At 43.2% G+C, this 14,207-nt stretch overlaps 15 non-coding genes across 15 annotated transcripts; 12 read left to right on the top strand and 3 right to left on the bottom strand.

Annotated features, from left to right (window-relative positions):
* Window positions 1-7,156: 7,156 nt before the first annotated feature.
* trnae-uuc (transfer RNA glutamic acid (anticodon UUC)) lies at window positions 7,157-7,228 on the top strand. The gene has a single exon. It is a non-coding gene; the product is annotated as a tRNA-Glu (tRNA).
* An 830-nt stretch (window positions 7,229-8,058) lies between these two features.
* On the top strand, window positions 8,059-8,130 carry trnae-uuc (transfer RNA glutamic acid (anticodon UUC)). The gene has a single exon. It is a non-coding gene; the product is annotated as a tRNA-Glu (tRNA).
* Window positions 8,131-8,858: 728 nt separating this feature from the next.
* trnae-uuc (transfer RNA glutamic acid (anticodon UUC)) lies at window positions 8,859-8,930 on the top strand. The gene has a single exon. It is a non-coding gene; the product is annotated as a tRNA-Glu (tRNA).
* Window positions 8,931-9,055: 125 nt separating this feature from the next.
* On the top strand, window positions 9,056-9,142 carry trnay-gua (transfer RNA tyrosine (anticodon GUA)). Its single transcript is given in 2 exon segments — window positions 9,056-9,092; window positions 9,107-9,142. It is a non-coding gene; the product is annotated as a tRNA-Tyr (tRNA).
* A 115-nt stretch (window positions 9,143-9,257) lies between these two features.
* trnae-cuc (transfer RNA glutamic acid (anticodon CUC)) lies at window positions 9,258-9,329 on the bottom strand. Its single transcript has one exon. It is a non-coding gene; the product is annotated as a tRNA-Glu (tRNA).
* Window positions 9,330-10,066: 737 nt separating this feature from the next.
* Window positions 10,067-10,138, top strand: trnae-uuc (transfer RNA glutamic acid (anticodon UUC)). Its single transcript has one exon. It is a non-coding gene; the product is annotated as a tRNA-Glu (tRNA).
* A 422-nt stretch (window positions 10,139-10,560) lies between these two features.
* On the top strand, window positions 10,561-10,633 carry trnar-acg (transfer RNA arginine (anticodon ACG)). Its single transcript has one exon. It is a non-coding gene; the product is annotated as a tRNA-Arg (tRNA).
* A 430-nt stretch (window positions 10,634-11,063) lies between these two features.
* trnay-gua (transfer RNA tyrosine (anticodon GUA)) lies at window positions 11,064-11,150 on the top strand. Its single transcript is given in 2 exon segments — window positions 11,064-11,100; window positions 11,115-11,150. It is a non-coding gene; the product is annotated as a tRNA-Tyr (tRNA).
* Window positions 11,151-11,265: 115 nt separating this feature from the next.
* trnae-cuc (transfer RNA glutamic acid (anticodon CUC)) lies at window positions 11,266-11,337 on the bottom strand. Its single transcript has one exon. It is a non-coding gene; the product is annotated as a tRNA-Glu (tRNA).
* Window positions 11,338-12,074: 737 nt separating this feature from the next.
* Window positions 12,075-12,146, top strand: trnae-uuc (transfer RNA glutamic acid (anticodon UUC)). The gene has a single exon. It is a non-coding gene; the product is annotated as a tRNA-Glu (tRNA).
* A 125-nt stretch (window positions 12,147-12,271) lies between these two features.
* Window positions 12,272-12,358, top strand: trnay-gua (transfer RNA tyrosine (anticodon GUA)). Its single transcript is given in 2 exon segments — window positions 12,272-12,308; window positions 12,323-12,358. It is a non-coding gene; the product is annotated as a tRNA-Tyr (tRNA).
* Window positions 12,359-12,568: 210 nt separating this feature from the next.
* On the top strand, window positions 12,569-12,641 carry trnar-acg (transfer RNA arginine (anticodon ACG)). The gene has a single exon. It is a non-coding gene; the product is annotated as a tRNA-Arg (tRNA).
* Window positions 12,642-13,071: 430 nt separating this feature from the next.
* trnay-gua (transfer RNA tyrosine (anticodon GUA)) lies at window positions 13,072-13,158 on the top strand. The gene is given in 2 exon segments: window positions 13,072-13,108; window positions 13,123-13,158. It is a non-coding gene; the product is annotated as a tRNA-Tyr (tRNA).
* A 115-nt stretch (window positions 13,159-13,273) lies between these two features.
* trnae-cuc (transfer RNA glutamic acid (anticodon CUC)) lies at window positions 13,274-13,345 on the bottom strand. Its single transcript has one exon. It is a non-coding gene; the product is annotated as a tRNA-Glu (tRNA).
* Window positions 13,346-14,075: 730 nt separating this feature from the next.
* trnae-uuc (transfer RNA glutamic acid (anticodon UUC)) lies at window positions 14,076-14,147 on the top strand. Its single transcript has one exon. It is a non-coding gene; the product is annotated as a tRNA-Glu (tRNA).
* Window positions 14,148-14,207: the final 60 nt, after the last annotated feature.

Raw genomic sequence — 14,207 nt, 5'->3', positions numbered from 1 at the left:
TATATATATAAATATAGCTTATGTTTCAAATATGAGTTAATTAACAATCGTTGGAAAGAATGATACTTTTAAACATAACACTAAACCGTCATTAGGTGTCGCCAGGCGACCGTCTTAATGAGCGAGTCATTGATTCATTCGTTTGAACGACTGGGTCATTCATGAATGAGATAGATGTTTATGGATTGATTGGTCATTGAATCTTTGAGTCAACCGATTCGTTCAAAATGCTGAATCATTCAGTAATGAGAACGCGTTGCTGTGAGATGCGCGATGGTTCTGCTGTGATCTTTGTTTAACTATTTTCGCTGCTGAAACAGAAAAAAAGTCAATATTGCATGTAAAATGTAAGTGATTTGACTTGTGTGTGTGTGTGTGTGTGATTGTGTGTGTGATTGTGTCTGTTACAGTGATAAGAGTTTAACCCTTGTTAAACTTTAGGCTTGTCTTTTTGGATATATATCTTTTTATATTAAAAAATAGTCATACAACCCATATATTTTAAATGTATTGTTTGCTTTAAATTACATTAAGATTGTATGTTTGGTAATTGAACCTGAATGAATTTTAAATGAATGTGCTATATTTCAGATCATATATTTGTTTTCCTTAAAATTTGAACTAACACTAACTTTATTCTCATCTGAATGATAGATTATTTATTTCTGTATAAAATAAAAACACATTTGATTTTTCTTTTTTAATCAATGTAGAATGTGTAACTGAAAAAATAAACAGATTAGGGCTCTGTTTGATGACAAGAAATGAAAACCAATGCGATATGATGAATGTCCAAAAGATGGCTCCCACAGACTGTTTTTAAATAGGATTGTTTGATATTTTTTGCTTTTAAACTGTGTGTGTGTGTGTGTGTGTGTGTAAGAGATTTTGGTTGGGTGACAGTTGTAGTTTACAGTTTGACAAGAGTTTATAGTTTGACAAAAGCACAATGTTGTGTTTTATTGCAAGTGTACACAAATATAAGTAAACACTTTGCAGTTTGAATAATGTCCTGTATGAACAAAAGGACGGAGTATGTTTTTATGTCTACATTGTTCAATTACGCCACACACACACACAAACACACACACACACACACACACACACACACACACACACACACACACACACACACACACACAAACACTATTTTTCTAATCAGATCAGGCAAGTAATATTCTGTCTTGTCTCTTAAAAAAACAATATATATATATTTATGTATATATATATATATATATATATATATATATATATATGTGTGTGTGTGTGTGTGTGTGTTTGTGTGTGTATATATATAAATATAGCTGCGAGCAGCGATGAAAGGGCCAAAGCCGGCGGCACCGCCACCCCGGTTATAGCGCCACCAACTGGCAGCACGAAGTCTGTCACTTTCAAAAAGCTTTGAAATCACCTGATTGCTTCAAACTTCACTACTATGATGTAAACACACGGCAGATGTAGACCTGGATGTAGACCTGACCTTTCAGAAGGTTGCTCTCGCATACTTTGTGGTTGATATGTGCCCTCAATGCACACTTTTGCAGAGCCCACACTGATACAAGCTCTACAGCACACTTCTTTTCGACAGTCAAAGCAGGGTTACGTTTTTGCACGTCGTGCACAATAACCCTAAAGGCACCAGGGTGGCGGTGCCACCGGCTTTATATATATATATATATATATATATATAAATATAGCTGCGAGCAGCGATGAAGGGCCAAAGCCGGTGGTACCGCCACCCCGGTGCCTTTAGGTAACTAAAGGCACCGGGGTTGCGGTGCCACCGGCTTGGGCCCGTAATCGCTGCTCGCAGCTATATTTATTATTATTATTATTATTATTATTATTATTTTTTTACTACCTTTTGGACACTTTTGGAGGCCTTAACATGCTCAAAAACTCCTGAAACTTTGCACACATGTCAGAACCCGCGGCCATCAGGGCCGGGCTGAAGATGGTACCCGGGCGTGGCAGGGGGGCTCGACAGCGCCCCCTGGAACGGGGTCCGAAAACATGGTCCATAAATCAAACACGCTTGCATGTAATAATATGAAACTCGGTACACATGTAGATCTCCTCGTTTCATATATACTTCACACTCTTACTTTTTACCCCAGCCCAACAGGAAGTGGGCTATTTAGGGTTGTTGGTAAAACACACGCAATGGAATGTGAAATACTCCTCCTAGAGAATTCAAACAAACGGCACGAAACTCGGTCAGCATGAAGTCAAGACATTGAGGATGAAAGTTTGTGAGGGGATTTTTGATATCTCGAACGGTTTGGCCGTGGCGAGAAAACAAAATTATGGCGAGAAACGTGAAACAGGAAGTGTGTCATAACTACTGCATACATTAACTGATCTTGATGAAACTTCAACAGTGTGTTCGTTGTAAGAGCCCGATCACATGGATGTGACTATTGTGAGTCAAAGTTATAGCGCCACCAACTGGCAGCAGGAAGTGTGTCACTTCCTAAATGCTTTGAAATCACCCTCTTATTTTTACCCGATTTGCTTCAAACTTTATGTGTATAATGTAAACACACGGCAGATGTAGACCTGTGAAAGGATTATTGATATCTTAGATACTGTTGCCGTGGCAACACATCAAACTTTAATATTCTTGTTTGATGCTTTTGAGACTCTTAGCATGCTTGAAATTGCATGAAACTCGACAGACACAGGTATGCATATGGTTCAGATCAAGCCGGACAACTTTCTAATTAACTGTCATTAGCTCAGACCAAGAGGAAGTTAGATATTTTGGTTTGAATATGGTCATTTTCTCTCCCTCTCTCTCTGAGCCAATATGGCAAGCCGTATTAACATTTAATCATTTTAGTCTACTAGTCTATTTTCATGCTACTAGTTCTTATTTTTTAGATACTAGTATCTATTCCATTAAGTACTAGTACTTATTCATTAGCGACTAGTGCTTATTCTTTAGATACTAGTGTGTATTCTTTAGATATTATTTTGAATACGTATTAGTAGCTAATGAATAAGTACTGGTATCTATTTAATAGGTACTAGTATCTAATGACTTAGTACTAGTATTTATTGAATAAATACTAGTATCTATTAATAGCTACTTGTATCTAAAATGTCATTTTCTCTCTCTCTCTCTGAGCCAATATGGCAAGCCGTTTTAACATTTAATCATTTTAACCTACTAGTCTCTATTTTCATTATTTTTTATTTTCATACAACCCATGTATTTTAAATGTATTGTTTGCTTTAAATTAAATTAAGATTGTATGTTTGGTAATTGAACCTAAATAAATGTAAAATTAATGTGCTATATTTCAGATCAATATATTTGTTTTCCTTCATTTTAATCAACACTAACTTATTTCTGTATAAAATAAAAAATCCCGAATAATCCAGACCAAGCGGAGCACACTATTTCTACAACATCATCAGTGCTGAAGCGGAACTACCAGAGCCGTTCGACAGATAGCGAGCAGTTATAGCGCCACCAACTGGCAGCAGGAAGTGTGTCACTTTCAAAATGCTTTGAAATCACCCTCTTATTTTTACCCGATTTGCTTCAAACTTCACTACTATAATGTAAACACACGCCAGATGTAGACCTTTGAATGGATTCTTGATATCTTAGATAATGTTGCCATGGCAACGCATCAAATTTTAATATTCTTTTCTTATGCTTTTGAGACTCTTAGCATGCCTGAAATTGCTTGAAATTGCATGAAACTCGACAGACAGATCAGATTTATTAGCCAGTAGACATGTGCAAAGTTTCAGAAACGGGCATGGTGCAGGGACTCAGTAGCGCCACCTTTTGACAAAAGTGGGGGTGTTAGTTTTATAGTTTTACCTACAATCATAAAACTCAGTACGCATATTGTTCAGATCAAGCCGGACAACTTTCTAATTAACTGTCATTAGCTCAGACCAAGAGGAAGTCAGATATTTTAGTTTGAATGTGGATGTTTCTGAGAATTTTCTCTCCCTCTCCCTCTGACAGAGAGAATGCACCCTGCCATTCGTGTGTGTGTGTCTGTGTCTGTGTGGGGAGGGGCTCTTTTAGTTTAAACACAAAATTATACATAGGGCCATACTCCCCTCTTGTGTCCAAAATTATATTTATATATACATTATATACATATATTTGGTATGTGACTGAGGACCGAGAGCTTTTAAATACGGGACATTTATAATGGCCACGTGCAGAGCGCTCGAGGGAATTCCTATGGAAGTAGGAATTAACTAAAGTTCTGCTCGCTCATCGCCGTGGACGCGCACCGTTATGAATGCCCGTGCAGCCGTTAGTTTCATTTTAAAATTAGCGCCTTTTCTGGGGCAGATTGCTTGAATTGTGAGTTCAATAGCCTATTATTCTTCATGGAAACCACAACAACAAAAGAGTATAAAAGTTTGGTGTGAACGCAGCATAATGAACAAGCTGCGATCTCAAGATTGCAATACTGGAGTGTGTGTGTGTGTGTGTGTGTGTGTGTGTGTGTGTGTGTGTGTGTGTGTGTGTGTGTGTGTGTGTGTGTGTGTGTGTGTGCGTGTGAGAGAGAGGCGCGGGCGAACTGTGTGTGTGTGTGTGTGTGTGTGTGTGTCTGTGTGGGGAGGGGGGGAGGGGCTCTTCGAGTGATAGTTAGTTTAAACACAAAATTATACATAGGGCCATACTGCCCTCTTGTGTCCAAAATGATATTTATACATATATTTGGCAAGCATGTGACTGAGGACCGAGAGCTTTTAAATACGGACGTCCACACGGACATTGATAAGGGTTGCGCTTGCAGAGCGCTTGAGGGAATTCCTATGGGAGTAGGAATGAACTAAAAAAACGTTCGCTCTGTTCTGCTCGCTCATCGCCGTGGACGCGCACCGTTATGAATGCCAGTGCAGCCGCATACTTTTTAGTGTCACTTTAAAATTAGTGCAATATTGGAGGCCGATTGCTTGAATTGTGAGTTCAATAGTCTATTATTTTTCACGGAAAACACAACAACAAAAGAGTACAATGATAGATTCGCTTAAATAGGGGCTTTTACATAAAATAGCCTATTCCGTCATCATCTTTTCAGTCAGCTCTTCACTCTCGTGATTAATGAAATTTGACTCCTGTTGCTGATATTTGCTGCAACTTTCGTTCCGCTCACAATTTAGTAAGCAAACACGCTTCAAATGTGTTTTTATTTTATTTTTGTGTGTGTATATATATATATATATATATATATATAGCTTATGTTTCAAATATGAGTTAATTAACAATCGTTGGAAAGAATGATACTTTTAATATCACTAAACCGTCATTAGGTGTCGCCAGGCGACCGTCTTAATGAGCGAGTCATTGATTCATTCGTTCAAACGATTCGTTCGAACGGCTGAGTCATTCATGAATGAGACAGATTATGGATTGGTCGTTGAATCTTTGAGTCAACCGATTCGTTCAAAATGCTGAATCATTCAGTAATGAGAACGCGTTGCTGTGAGATGCTCGATGGTTCTGCTGTGATCTTTGTTTAACTATTTTCGCTGCTGAAACAGAAAAAAAAGTCAATATTGCATCTAAAATGTAAGTGACTTGACGTGTGTGTGAGAGAGATTGTGTCTGTTACAGTGACAAGAGTTTAACCCTTTAAGGCCTTGTCTTTTTGGATATATATCTCTTTTTTTATTACAAAATGTGCATACAACCCATATATTGTAAATGTATTGTTTGCTTTAAATTAAATTAAGATTGTATGTTTGGTAATTGAACCTAAATAAATTTAAAATTAGGAAGTCGGCTATTATGGGTTTAGGAAGGCCGATCAGATGGATGTAACTATTGTGAGTCAAAGTTATAGCGCCACCAACTGGCAGCAAGAAGTGTGTCACTTTCTAAATGCTTTTGACAAAAGTGGGGGGGTTAGTTTTATCTACAGTAACAAAACTCGATATGTATATTGTACTCTTCGAGCCGGACAACTTTCTAATTTACCGTAATTAGCTCAGACCAAGAGGAAGTCAGATATTTTGGTTTGAATATGGTGAGCCTCTCTCTGTCTCTCTCTGAGCTAATATGGCAAGCCGTTTTAACATTTAATCATTTTAACCTACTAGTCTCTATTTTCATGCTACTAGTACTTATTTTTTAGATACTAGTATCTATTCCATTAAGTACTAGTACTTATTCATTAGCGACTAGTGCTTATTCTGTTTAGAATATTCAAAGTGCTTATTCAATTTTTATGCTTATTTATATTTTCAGAGCAGAAAATCCGATTTTTCTGCTTATTCAATATTGCATCTAAAATGTAAGTGACTTGACGTGTGTGTGTGTGTGTGTGAGAGAGAGAGAGAGATTGTGTCTGTTACAGTGACGAGTTTAACCCTTTAAGGCCTTGTCTTTTTGGATATATATCTTTTTTTTATAAAAAAAAGTGCATACAACCAATATATTTTAAATGTATTGTTTGCTTTAAATTAAATTAAGATTGTATGTTTGGTAATTGAACCTAAATAAATTTAAAATTAATGTTCTATATTTCAGATCAATATATTTGTTTTCCTTCATTTTAATCAACACTAACTTTATTCTCATCTGAATTATAAATAACTTATTTCTGTATAAAATAAAAAATCCAGAATAATCCAGACCAACCAGAGCGCACTATTTCTACAACATCATCAGTGCTGAAGCGGAACTACCAGAGCCGTTCGGCAGATAGCGAGCAGATATTTTGTGTCACGTCGTGCACAATAACCCTAAAGGCACCAGGGTGGCGGTGCCACCGGCTTTTTATATATATATATATATATATATATATATATATATATATATATATATATATATATATATATATATATATATATATATATATATAAATAAATATAGCTGCGAGCAGCGATGAAGGGCCAAAGCCGGCGGCACCGCCACCCCGGTGCCTTTAGGTAACTAAAGGCACCGGGGTTGCGGTGCCACCGGCTTGGGCCCGTAATCGCTGCTCGCAGCTATATTTTTTGTTATTATTATTATTGGATTAGTTGAATAATGTTTTAAATTGACAGTCCAACAATAGGCTGCTTTGTCAGTGGGATAACGGTTACCATACAAATACGATCATTCCCATATTCTTAAAGGGGGGCGGTCACACACTAAAAGCCAAAGGGCCTGCTTGAGCCTTGAGGAAGTTCGCATATGGTCTAGCGGTCAGGATTCCTGGTTTTCACCCAGGCGGCCCGGGTTCGACTCCCGGTATGGGAAGTTCGTGTTGTCTTTGCTTCACTTATGGAAACAGCCAGGACGTCTCTCTGTGCCACTAGCACTTTTAGCCGGCAGGCGGAGCTTACGAAACCTGATAGGTTTAGGTTCTGTCCCCAAACGATGTGCCTTCGATAGCTCAGCTGGTAGAGCGGAGGACTGTAGGTGGCAAATTGGCAATCCTTAGGTCGCTGGTTCGACTCTGGCTCACAGTTATTCCACTGAGAAACTGTCACTGGCTCTGTAGGAATATCCTAACAACACCACAACTTGCCATGAAAACAAAGCAACCGAGATCACCAACATGTGACGCCTCCAACTTGAAGCTTTTTATAGCAGGCTCCACATCAGACCCCTTCCTGACGTTGGCTCCAGGCCTGTTATTGGCATGAGAAAAAGTAGATGTCATGACAGGCCTCTGCCCAGCCGGACACCAACAAGTCGCGTGCATAGTTTTTGTTATTATTATTATTGGATTAGTTGAATAATATTTTAAATTGACAGTCCAACAATAGGCTGCTTTGTCAGTGGGATAACGGTTACCATACAATACCATGCGTCTTTTCAGATGCATTGCATGGGTACTGTCACAAGGACCTTGCTTTGCGACCAGTTTATAGTGTCTATTATGCCAGCACAGGAATGGGAGGAAACTGAACCCCCTGGGCGAGGCAAATGAGAGCTCCCTCCGATGAGCCAGATGAAATTGAATTCAGTAAACTATCCCTTCGGATCATTCCCATATTCTTAAAGGGGGGCGGTCACACACTAAAAGCCAAAGGGCCTGCTTGAGGCTTGAGGCTTGAGGCTTGAGGCTTGAGGCTTGAGGAAGTTCCCATATGGTCTAGCGGTCAGGATTCCTGGTTTTCACCCAGGCGGCCCGGGTTCGACTCCCGGTATGGGAAGTTCGTGTTGTCTTTGCTTCACTTATGGAAACAGCCAGGACGTCTCTCTGTGCCACTAGCACTTTTAGCCGGCAGGCGGAGCTTTCGAAACCTGATAGGTTTAGGTTCTGTCCCCAAACGATGTGCCTTCGATAGCTCAGCTGGTAGAGTGGAGGACTGTAGGTGGCAAATTGGCAATCCTTAGGTCGCTGGTTCGACTCTGGCTCGAAGGAGGTCTTTTTCACAAGCAAACATTTCATTGGCCATGCTTCTCGATAACGGTTACCATACAATACCATGCGTCTTTTCAGATGCATTGCATGGGTACTGTCACAAGGACCTTGCTTTAAGACAAGTTTATAGTGTCTATTATGCCAGCACAGGAATGGGAGGAAACTGAACCCCCTGGGCGAGGCAAATGCACTCAAGGCTGCCTGACTGGTGGGCCAGTGGCGCAATGGATAACGCGTCTGACTACGAATCAGAAGATTCCAGGTGCGACTCCTGGCTGGCTCGCTCTGCCTCTTTTGCTTCGCTGTCAGCCCATAGCCATTTTATTATTATTAGCCCATAGTTTTTGTTATTATTATTATTGGATTAGTTGAATAATGTTTTAAATTGACAGTCCAACAATAGGCTGCTTTGTCAGTGGGATAACGGTTACCATACAAATACGATCATTCCCATATTCTTAAAGGGGGGCGGTCACACACTAAAAGCCAAAGGGCCTGCTTGAGCCTTGAGGAAGTTCCCATATGGTCTAGCGGTCAGGATTCCTGGTTTTCACCCAGGCGGCCCGGGTTCGACTCCCGGTATGGGAAGTTCGTGTTGTCTTTGCTTCACTTATGGAAACAGCCAGGACGTCTCTCTGTGCCACTAGCACTTTTAGCCGGCAGGCGGAGCTTACGAAACCTGATAGGTTTAGGTTCTGTCCCCAAACGATGTGCCTTCGATAGCTCAGCTGGTAGAGCGGAGGACTGTAGGTGGCAAATTGGCAATCCTTAGGTCGCTGGTTCGACTCTGGCTCGAAGGAGGTCTTTTTCACAAGCAAACATTTCATTGGCCATGCTTCTCGACGTGGCCGTCAGCGCTTGAGTTGGTAGTCCAGCGTTTTGCAATCGCGACCGCCGCTGGAGGGCAAAAGCTCATTCCCTGACCGGGAATCGAACCCGGGCCGCGGCGGTGAGAGCGCCGAATCCTAACCACTAGACCACCAGGGAAGGTCTGCTGACTCTTTCCCGTCAAGCCTGGCTGTGTGCCTCTACCAGATTTTGCAGCAACTGCTCAAGCAAGACCACTAAGGCTTGAATTTTCCTCCAGGAGAGGAGACGTCTCTGACCCTGGATCACAGTTATTCCACTGAGAAACTGTCACTGGCTCTGTAGGAATATCCTAACAACACCACAACTTGCCATGAAAACAAAGCAACCGAGATCACCAACATGTGACGCCTCCAACTTGAAGCTTTTTATAGCAGGCTCCACATCAGACCCCTTCCTGACGTTGGCTCCAGGCCTGTTATTGGCATGAGAAAAAGTAGATGTCATGACAGGCCTCTGCCCAGCCGGACACCAACAAGTCGCGTGCATAGTTTTTGTTATTATTATTATTGGATTAGTTGAATAATATTTTAAATTGACAGTCCAACAATAGGCTGCTTTGTCAGTGGGATAACGGTTACCATACAATACCATGCGTCTTTTCAGATGCATTGCATGGGTACTGTCACAAGGACCTTGCTTTAAGACAAGTTTATAGTGTCTATTATGCCAGCACAGGAATGGGAGGAAACTGAACCCCCTGGGCGAGGCAAATGAGAGCTCCCTCCGATGAGCCAGATGAAATTGAAATCAGTAAACTATCCCTTCGGATCATTCCCATATTCTTAAAGGGGGGCGGTCACACACTAAAAGCCAAAGGGCCTGCTTGAGGCTTGAGGCTTGAGCCTTGAGGAAGTTCCCATATGGTCTAGCGGTCAGGATTCCTGGTTTTCACCCAGGCGGCCCGGGTTCGACTCCCGGTATGGGAAGTTCGTGTTGTCTTTGCTTCACTTATGGAAACAGCCAGGACGTCTCTCTGTGCCACTAGCACTTTTAGCCGGCAGGCGGAGCTTTCGAAACCTGATAGGTTTAGGTTCTGTCCCCAAACGATGTGCCTTCGATAGCTCAGCTGGTAGAGCGGAGGACTGTAGGTGGCAAATTGGCAATCCTTAGATCGCTGGTTCGACTCTGGCTCGAAGGAGGTCTTTTTCACAAGCAAACATTTCATTGGCCATGCTTCTCGATAACGGTTACCATACAATACCATGCGTCTTTTCAGATGCATTGCATGGGTACTGTCACAAGGACCTTGCTTTAAGACAAGTTTATAGTGTCTATTATGCCAGCACAGGAATGGGAGGAAACTGAACCCCCTGGGCGAGGCAAATGCACTCAAGGCTGCCTGACTGGTGGGCCAGTGGCGCAATGGATAACGCGTCTGACTACGAATCAGAAGATTCCAGGTTCGACTCCTGGCTGGCTCGCTCTGCCTCTTTTGCTTCGCTGTCAGCCCATAGCCATTTTATTATTATTAGCCCATAGTTTTTGTTATTATTATTATTGGATTAGTTGAATAATGTTTTAAATTGACAGTCCAACAATAGGCTGCTTTGTCAGTGGGATAACGGTTACCATACAAATACGATCATTCCCATATTCTTAAAGGGGGGCGGTCACACACTAAAAGCCAAAGGGCCTGCTTGAGCCTTGAGGAAGTTCCCATATGGTCTAGCGGTCAGGATTCCTGGTTTTCACCCAGGCGGCCCGGGTTCGACTCCAGGTATGGGAAGTTCGTGTTGTCTTTGCTCCCCTTATGGAAACAGCCAGGACGTCTCTCTGTGCCACTAGCACTTTTAGCCGGCAGGCGGAGCTTACGAAACCTGATAGGTTTAGGTTCTGTCCCCAAATGATGTGCCTTCGATAGCTCAGCTGGTAGAGCGGAGGACTGTAGGTGGCAAATTGGCAATCCTTAGGTCGCTGGTTCGACTCTGGCTCGAAGGAGGTCTTTTTCACAAGCAAACATTTCATTGGCCATGCTTCTCGACGAGGCCGTCAGCGCTTGAGTTGGTAGTCCAGCGTTTTGCAATCGCGACCGCCGCTGGAGGGCAAAAGCTCATTCCCTGACCGGGAATCGAACCCGGGCCGCGGCGGTGAGAGCGCCGAATCCTAACCACTAGACCACCAGGGAAGGTCTGCTGACTCTTTCCCGTCAAGCCTGGCTGTGTGCCTCTACCAGATTTTGCAGCAACTGCTCAAGCAAGACCACTAAGGCTTGAATTTTCCTCCAGGAGAGGAGACGTCTCTGACCCTGGATCACAGTTATTCCACTGAGAAACTGTCACTGGCTCTGTAGGAATATCCTAACAACACCACAACTTGCCATGAAAACAAAGCAACCGAGATCACCAACATGTGACGCCTCCAACTTGAAGCTTTTTATAGCAGGCTCCTCATCAGACCCCTTCCTGACGTTGGCTCCAGGCCTGTTATTGGCATGAGAAAAAGTAGATGTCATGACAGGCCTCTGCCCAGCCGGACACCAACAAGTCGCGTGCATAGTTTTTGTTATTATTATTATTGGATTAGTTGAATAATATTTTAAATTGACAGTCCAACAATAGGCTGCTTTGTCAGTGGGATAACGGTTACCATACAATACCATGCATCTTTACAGATGCATTGCATGGGTACTGTCACAAGGACCTTGCTTTGCGACCAGTTTATAGTGTCTATTATGCCAGCACAGGAATGGGAGGAAACTGAACCCCCTGGGCGAGGCAAATGAGAGCTCCCTCCGATGAGCCAGATGAAATTGAATTCAGTAAACTATCCCTTCGGATCATTCCCATATTCTTAAAGGGGGGCGGTCACACACTAAAAGCCAAAGGGCCTCCTTGAGGCTTGAGGCTTGAGGCTTGAGGAAGGTCCCATATGGTCTAGCGGTCAGGATTCCTGGTTTTCACCCAGGCGGCCCGGGTTCGACTCCCGATATGGGAAGTTCGTGTTGTCTTTGCTTCACTTATGGAAACAGCCAGGACGTCTCTCTGTGCCACTAGCACTTTTAGCCGGCAGGCGGAGCTTTCGAAACCTGATAGGTTTAGGTTCTGTCCCCAAACGATGTGCCTTCGATAGCTCAGCTGGTAGAGCGGAGGACTGTAGGTGGCAAATTGGCAATCCTTAGGTCGCTGGTTCGACTCTGGCTCGAAGGAGGTCTTTTTCACAAGCAAACATTTCATTGGCCATGCTTCTCGATAACGGTTACCATACAATACCATGCATCTTTTCAGATGCATTGCATGGGTACTGTCACAAGGACCTTGCTTTAAGACAAGTTTATAGTGTCTATTATGCCAGCACAGGAATGGGAGGAAACTGAACCCCCTGGGCGAGGCAAATGCACTCAAGGCTGCCTGACTGGAGGGCCAGTGGCGCAATGGATAACGCGTCTGACTACGAATCAGAAGATTCCAGGTTCGACTCCTGGCTGGCTCGCTCTGCCTCTTTTGCTTCGCTGTCAGCCCATAGCCATTTTATTATTATTAGCCCATAGTTTTTGTTATTATTATTATTGGATTAGTTGAATAATGTTTTAAATTGACAGTCCAACAATAGGCTGCTTTGTCAGTGGGATAACGGTTACCATACAAATACGATCATTCCCATATTCTTAAAGGGGGGCGGTCACACACTAAAAGCCAAAGGGCCTGCTTGAGCCTTGAGGAAGTTCCCATATGGTCTAGCGGTCAGGATTCCTGGTTTTCACCCAGGCGGCCCGGGTTCGACTCCAGGTATGGGAAGTTCGTGTTGTCTTTGCTCCCCTTATGGAAACAGCCAGGACGTCTCTCTGTGCCACTAGCACTTTTAGCCGGCAGGCGGAGCTTACGAAACCTGATAGGTTTAGGTTCTGTCCCCAAATGATGTGCCTTCGATAGCTCAGCTGGTAGAGCGGAGGACTGTAGGTGGCAAATTGGCAATCCTTAGGTCGCTGGTTCGACTCTGGCTCGAAGGAGGTCTTTTTCACAAGCAAACATTTCATTGGCCATGCTTCTCGACGAGGCCGTCAGCGCTTGAGTTGGTAGTCCAGCGTTTTGCAATCGCGACCGCCGCTGGAGGGCAAAAGCTCATTCCCTGACCGGGAATCGAACCCGGGCCGCGGCGGTGAGAGCGCCGAATCCTAACCACTAGACCACCAGGGAAGGTCTGCTGACTCTTTCCCGTCAAGCCTGGCTGTGTGCCTCTACCAGATTTTGCAGCAACTGCTCAAGCAAGACCACTAAGGCTTGAATTTTCCTCCAGGAGAGGAGACGTCTCTGACCCTGGATCACAGTTATTCCACTGAGAAACTGTCACTGGCTCTGTAGGAATATCCTAACAACACCACAACTTGCCATGAAAACAAAGCAACCGAGATCACCAACATGTGACGCCTCCAACTTGAAGCTTTTTATAGCAGGCTCCTCATCAGACCCCTTCCTGACGTTGGCTCCAGGCCTGTTATTGGCATGAGAAAAAGTAGATGTCATGACAGGCCTCTGCCCAGCCGGACACCAACAAGTCGCGTGCATAGTTTTTGTTATTATTATTATTGGATTAGTTGAATAATATTTTAAATTGACAGTCCAACAATAGGCTGCTTTGTCAGTGGGATAACGGTTACCATACAATACCATGCATCTTTACAGATGCATTGCATGGGTACTGTCACAAGGACCTTGCTTTGCGACCAGTTTATAGTGTCTATTATGCCAGCACAGGAATGGGAGGAAACTGAACCCCCTGGGCGAGGCAAATGAGAGCTCCCTCCGATGAGCCAGATGAAATTGAATTCAGTAAACTATCCCTTCGGATCATTCCCATATTCTTAAAGGGGGGCGGTCACACATTAAAAGCCAAAGGGCCTGCTTGAGGCTTGAGGCTTGAGGAAGTTCCCATATGGTCTAGCGGTCAGGATTCCTGGTTTTCACCCAGGCGGCCCGGGTTCGACTCCCGATATGGGAAGTTCGTGTTGTCTTTGCTTCACTTATGGAAACAGCTAGGACGTCTCTCTGTGCCACTAGC

The sequence above is a fragment of the Rhinichthys klamathensis genome, unplaced genomic scaffold (assembly GCF_029890125.1).
Source record: "Rhinichthys klamathensis goyatoka isolate OS25496 unplaced genomic scaffold, OSU_Roscu_1.1 h1tg000223l_1, whole genome shotgun sequence".
NCBI lineage: Eukaryota > Metazoa > Chordata > Actinopteri > Cypriniformes > Leuciscidae > Rhinichthys > Rhinichthys klamathensis.
This window is presented reverse-complemented; position numbering and strand designations above follow the sequence as displayed.